Source organism: Chiloscyllium plagiosum, chromosome 12 (assembly GCF_004010195.1).
Source record: "Chiloscyllium plagiosum isolate BGI_BamShark_2017 chromosome 12, ASM401019v2, whole genome shotgun sequence".
NCBI lineage: Eukaryota > Metazoa > Chordata > Chondrichthyes > Orectolobiformes > Hemiscylliidae > Chiloscyllium > Chiloscyllium plagiosum.
The window spans coordinates 70047750-70053749 of NC_057721.1; the positions used below are offsets into that span (position 1 = coordinate 70047750).

Here is a 6000-nt window from a genome sequence, read left to right on the forward strand (position 1 = left end):
AAAACTTTACAAGGATATTGCCAGGGTTGGAGGGTTAGAGCTGCTGGGAGAGGCTGAACAGGCTGGGGCTATTTTTCCTGGAGTGTCAGAGGCAGTGGGGTGGGCTTATAGAAGTTTATTAAGTCATAAGTGGTATAGATAGGATGAATAGACAAAGTCTTTTCCCCAGAGTATTGAAGTCTAAAACTAAAGGGCATAGGTTTAAGGTGAGAGGTGAAAGATTTAAAAGGGACCGAAGAGGGAACATTTTCAAGCAGAAAATGGTATGTATATGGAATGTTTATGCCAGAGGAAGTCGTGGAGACTAGTACAAATACAATATTTAAAAGGCACCTGGATGGGTTTATGAATAGGAAGGGATCAGGGGGATATGGGCTAAGTGCTAGAAAATGGGACTGGTATGGTTAGGGGCATAGACACTATTCTCTTTGACCAGGATCGAGAGTCCCAAAGGTTATGTTGCCTGCCAGCTGCTCAGGTTCTGGATATCTCACCTGGGCTGCAGAGGAACTTGGAGTGGGAGGGTAAAGATCCAGTGGTTGTGGTCCATGTAGGTACTGACGACATAAATAAAACTAGGGCAGAGGTTCTACTTAGGGAGTATGAACAGCTAGGAGCGAAATTAAAAATCAAAAGGCAGCATGGTGGGTCAGTGGTCATCACTGTTGCCTCACAGCGCCAGGGGACCCAGATCCGATTCCACCCTCAGGCGACTGTCTGTGTGGAGTTTACACATTCTCCCTGTGTCTGTGTGGGTTTCCTCTGGTGGTCCGGTTTCCTTCCACAATCCATAGAAATGCAGGTTAGGTGAATTGGCCAGGCTAAATTGCCCACAGTGTTCAGTGATGTGTAGGTGAGGTGCATTAGTCTGGGATGAATGTAGGGGAATGGGCCTGGGTGAGTTACTCTATGGAGGGTCGGTGTGGACTTGTTGAATGTGAATCTAATCTAACTCAGGAAAGGTATTAAAATCTCCAACACAGACACAAATAGGACAGTGTATGGAAAGGATTAGCAAGTAAACTTCCAGTAGACTGGACAAACGAATGACAATGAAAAAAGCAACGGTTAATACAGGATTGAAGGTGTTACATATGAAAGCATGCAGTATAAGGAATAAAGTAAATGAGCTTGTGGAGCAGATCGACATTGACAGGTATGATGTGGTGGGCATCATGGAGATGCGGCTGCATGAGGATCAGGATTGGGAGCTGAATGTTCAAGCATATATATCCTATTGGAAAGATGGGCAGAAGGGGTGGGGTTGCCTTGTTAGTAAGAAATTAAATTAAATCCATAATAAGAAACAAAGTAGGGTCAGATGGTGAAGAATCTTTGTGGGTCGAATTGAGAAAGCACAAAGGTGAAAAAAATCACCATAGGTTGGAGTGAGGAGGTTTACCAGGATGCTGCCTGGACTGGAGGGCTTATCTTATGAGGAGAGGCTGACTGAGCTCGGACTTTTCTCTCTGGAGTGAAGGAGGAAGAGAGGTGATCTGATCGAGGTGTACAAGGCAATGAGAGGCATGGATAGAGTCATTAGTCAGAGACTTTTCCCTAGGACAGGATTGACTACTACAAGGGGTTATAGTTTTAAGGTGTTAAGGGAAAGATATAAAGGGGACATCAGAGGTAGATTCTTTACACAGAGAGTTGTGAACGCATGGAATGCGTTGCCAGCGCTGGTGGTGGAAGCAGAGTCACTGGGGACATTTAAGTGACTGCTGGACATGCACATGGATAGCAGTGAATTGAGGGGTGTGTAGGTTAGATTATTTTATTTTAGATTAGGATTGATCCTCAGCACAACAATCGTGGGCCAAAGGGTCTGTTCTGTGCTGTACTTTTCTGTTTTCTAAGTTCTATGGCTTTTTGGAACAGCTTGTGGTGGAGCCCACTAGGGAACAGGCAATATTGGGTTTAGTGTTGTATGATGAGGCAGACTTGATAAGGGAGCTTAAGGTAAAGGAACCCTTAGGAGACAGTGATCATGACATAGTTGAATTTACTCTGCAATTTGAGCCAGAAAATATAGTATCAGAGATAATGGTATTGCAGCCGAATAAAGGCAACTGCAGAGGCATGAGGAAGCAGCTGGGTAGAATTGACAGGGAGAGGAACAGCTGGGTAGAATTGACAGTGGAATAGTGGGAGTTTCTGGAAGTAATTAAGTTGGACACAACAGAGATTCATCTCAAGGAAAAAGTAACGTGGTACAGGGATAATGAGGCAACCATGGCTGACGAGGGAAGTCAGGGATAGCACAAAAACATTAGAGAAAGCTTATAAGGTAGCGAAGAACTGTGGGAAACCAGAGGATTGAGAAACTTACAAAGACCAACAGAGGGCAACAAAAAAAAAACAAGGAGGCAGAAGATTAAATATGAGTGTAAGCTAGCCAGTAATATAAAGGAAGACTGTTAGATTTTCTTTAGATATGTAAAGGGCAAAGCGAGGCAAAAATGGCCATTAGAAAATGACGCTGAAGAAATAGCAATGGGGAACAAGGAAATGGCTGAGGAACTGATTAATTATTTTGTGTCAGTCTCTACAGTGGAACAGTCTAGATTAGAGATGCGCTGGAAAAGCACAGCAGGTCAGGCAGCATCTGAGGAGCAGGGAAATCGACGTTTCGGGCAAAAGCCCTTCAACAGGAATGAAGGCAGGGAGCCTCTGGGATGGAGAGATAAATGAGAGGGCGTTGAGGCTGGAGAGAAGGCAGCAAAGAGTACAATAGGTGGATGGGGGTGGGGATGAAGGTGATAGGTCAGAGAAGAGGGTGGAGTGAATGGGTGGGAAGGAAGATTGGCAGGAAGGACAGGTCTTGAGGATGGTGCTGAGCTGGAAGTTTGGAACTGGGGTAAGGTGGGGGAAGGGGAAATGAGGAAACTGGTGAAATTCACATTAATGCCCTGCAGTTGAAGGGTTCCGAGGCGGAAGATGAGGCATTCTTCCTCCAGGCATCGGGTGGTGAGGGAGTGGCTGTGGAGGAGGCCCAGGACTTGCATGTCCTTGGCAGAGTGGGAGGGGGAGTTGAAATGTTGGGCCACAGGGCGGTGTGGTTGATTGGTGCGGGTGTTCCGGAGATGTTCTCTAAAGTGCTCTGCGAGAAAGCGTTCTGTCTCCCCAATGTAGAGAAGACCGCATTGGGAGCAACGGATACAATAAATGACATTGGTGGATGTGTAGGTGAAACCTTGATGGATGTGGAAGGCTCCTTTGGGGCCTTGGATGGAGGTGAGGGAGGAGGTGTGGGCGCAGGTTTTGCAATTCCTGTAGTGGCATGGGAAGGTGCCAGGAAGGGAGGGTGGGTTCTTGGGGAGCGTGGACCTGACCAGATAGTCACGGAGGGAATGGTCTTTGCAGAAAGCGGAAAGGGGTGGGGAGGGAAATATATCCCTGGTGGTGGGGTCCTTTTGGAGGTGGCAGAAATGTCAGTGGATGATGCAGTTTGTGCAAAGGTCGGTAGGGTGGAAGATGAGGACCAGGGGGGTTCTGTCCTTGTTATGGTTGGAGGGGTGGGGTTTGAGGGCGGAGGTGCGGGATGTGGATGAGATGTATTGGAGGGCATCTTCAACTACGTGGGAAGGAAAACTGTGGTCTTTAAAGAAGGAAGCCATTTGGTGTGTTCTGTGGTGGAACTGGTCATCCTGGGCGCAGATACAGTGGAGGCGGAGGAATTGGGAATACAGGATGGCATTTTTGCAGGAGGTAGGGTGGGAAGAGGTGTAATCCAAGTAGCTGTGGGAGCTGGTGGGTTTGTAAAAAATGTCAGTGTCAAGCCAGTCGTCATTAATGGAGATGGAGAGGTCCAGGAAGGGGAGGGAGGTGTCAGAGATGATCCAGGTGAATTTAAGGTCAGGGTGGAATGTGTTGGTGAAGGTGATTAACTGCGCAACCTCCTCACAGGAGCACGAGGTGGCGCTGATGCAGTCATCAATGTAGTGGAAGAAGAGGTGGGGAGTAGTGCCGGTGTAACTACGGAAGATGGACTGTTCTGCATAGCTGACAAAGAGACAGGCATAGCTGGGGCCCATACAGGTGCTTATGGCTACCCCTTTCATGGGAGGATTCAAAGGAAAAATTGTTAAAGGTGAGGATCAGGTCAGCCAAACGAATGAGAGTGTCGGTGGAAGGGTACTGTCGGGGAGGTGGAAGACATGAGTAATTTCCCAAAGATTCTAGAGAGCTGAGTATGGTGGCCATCACCAAGGAGAAGGCACTAGAAAAACTGAACAGCTTGAAGTTGAGTAAATCACCTGGACCAGATGGACTACATTCCAGAATTTAGATTACTTACAGTGTGGAAAAAGGCCCTTTCACCAAACAAATCCACACTGACCCGCCGAAGCGCAACCCACCCAGACCCATTCCCCTACATTTACCCCTTCACCTAACACTATGGGTAATTTAGCCTGGCCAATTCACCTAACCTGCACATTTTTGGACTGTGGGAGGAATCCAGAGCATCCAGAGGAAACCCACGCAGGCACTGACTCCACACAGTCAGTCGCCTGAGGCGGGGCTAACCACTGTGCCACTGTGCCGCCCATACTAGATTAGATTAGTTCTAAGGGAGATAGCTAAAGAGATAGTGGAGGCATTAATAATCTTTCAGGAATCACTAGAATAAACAATGGTCCCAAAGGACTGGAAAATCACTAACATGACACTCCTGTTTAAAAAAGGAGCAAGACAGAAGATGTAAAATTATAGACCAATAAGCTTAATCTCGATTATGGGTAAGATCCTGGAATCCATCGTGGAGGATGAAATTTCTGAATACTTGGATGTGTATGGTAAAATAGGACTAATCAACATGGTTTCATCAAGGGGAGGTCAGGCCTGAAAAATCTGCGAGAGTTCTTTGAGGAACTAACGAGCAGGTTAGACCAAGGAGAACCAATGGACGTTATCTACCTGGACTTCAAGGAGGTCTGTGACAACGTGCCACACAGGAGGCGACTGAGTAAGAAAAGGGCCCATGGTGTCAGAGGCAAGGTGCTAGCATGTATAGAAGCTTGGCTGTCTGGCAGAAAGCAGAGAGTGGAGATAAAAGGGTCCTTCTCAGGATGGCAGCTGGTGACAAGTGGTGTTCCACAAGACTCAGTGTTGGGACCACAACTTCTCACTTTATACATTAATGATCTAGATGAAGGAACTGAGTGCATTCTTGCTAAGATTGCAATTGATACAAAGATAGGTAGCGGGACATGTAATATTGACAAGGCGGGGAGGCTGCAGAAGGATTTGGACAGGTTAGGAGAGTGGGTAAAGAAGTGGCAGATGGAGTACAACATGGGAAAGTGTGAGCTCATGCACTTTGATAAGAAGAATAGAGGCATGGACTATTTTCTAAATGGGGAGAAAATTCAGAAGTCTGAAGTGCAAAGAGACTTGGGAGTTCTAGTCCAGGATTTTCTCAACTTAAACTTGCAGGTTGAGTCAGCAGTTCGGAAGGCAAATGCAATGATGGCATTTATTTTGACAGGACTTGAATATAAAAGCAGGGAAATACTTCTGAGGCTCTATAGGGCTCTGGTCAGACCACATTTGGAGTATTATATGCAGTTTTGGGCCCCATATCTCAAGAAGGATGTACTGGCCCTGCAGCATGTTCAGAGGAGATTCACAAGAATGGTCTCAGGAATGAAAAGCTTAGCATATGAGGAACGTTTGAGGACTGTGAGTTTATACTCAATGGAGTTTTTGTATTTGGAAAGGCAAGGACTGATTCGGGATAGTCAACATGGCTTTGTGCGTGGGAAATCATGTCTCAGAAACTTGATTGAGTTTTTTGAAGTAGTAACAAAGAAGATTGAGGGCAGAGCAGTAGATGTGATCTATATGGACTTCAGTAAGGCATTCGACAAGGTTCCCCATGGGAGACTGATTAGCAAGGTTAGATCTCATGGAATACAGGGAGAACTAGCCATTTGGATACAGAACTGGCTCAAGGTAGAAGACAGAGGGTGGTGGTGGAGGGTTGTTTTTCAGACT

General features: G+C 46.4%; 1 pseudogene; it reads right to left on the reverse strand.

The window, feature by feature from the left end:
• LOC122554843 overlaps positions 1–6000 on the reverse strand; it is a 42832-nt pseudogene that overhangs the window by 6345 nt on the left and 30487 nt on the right.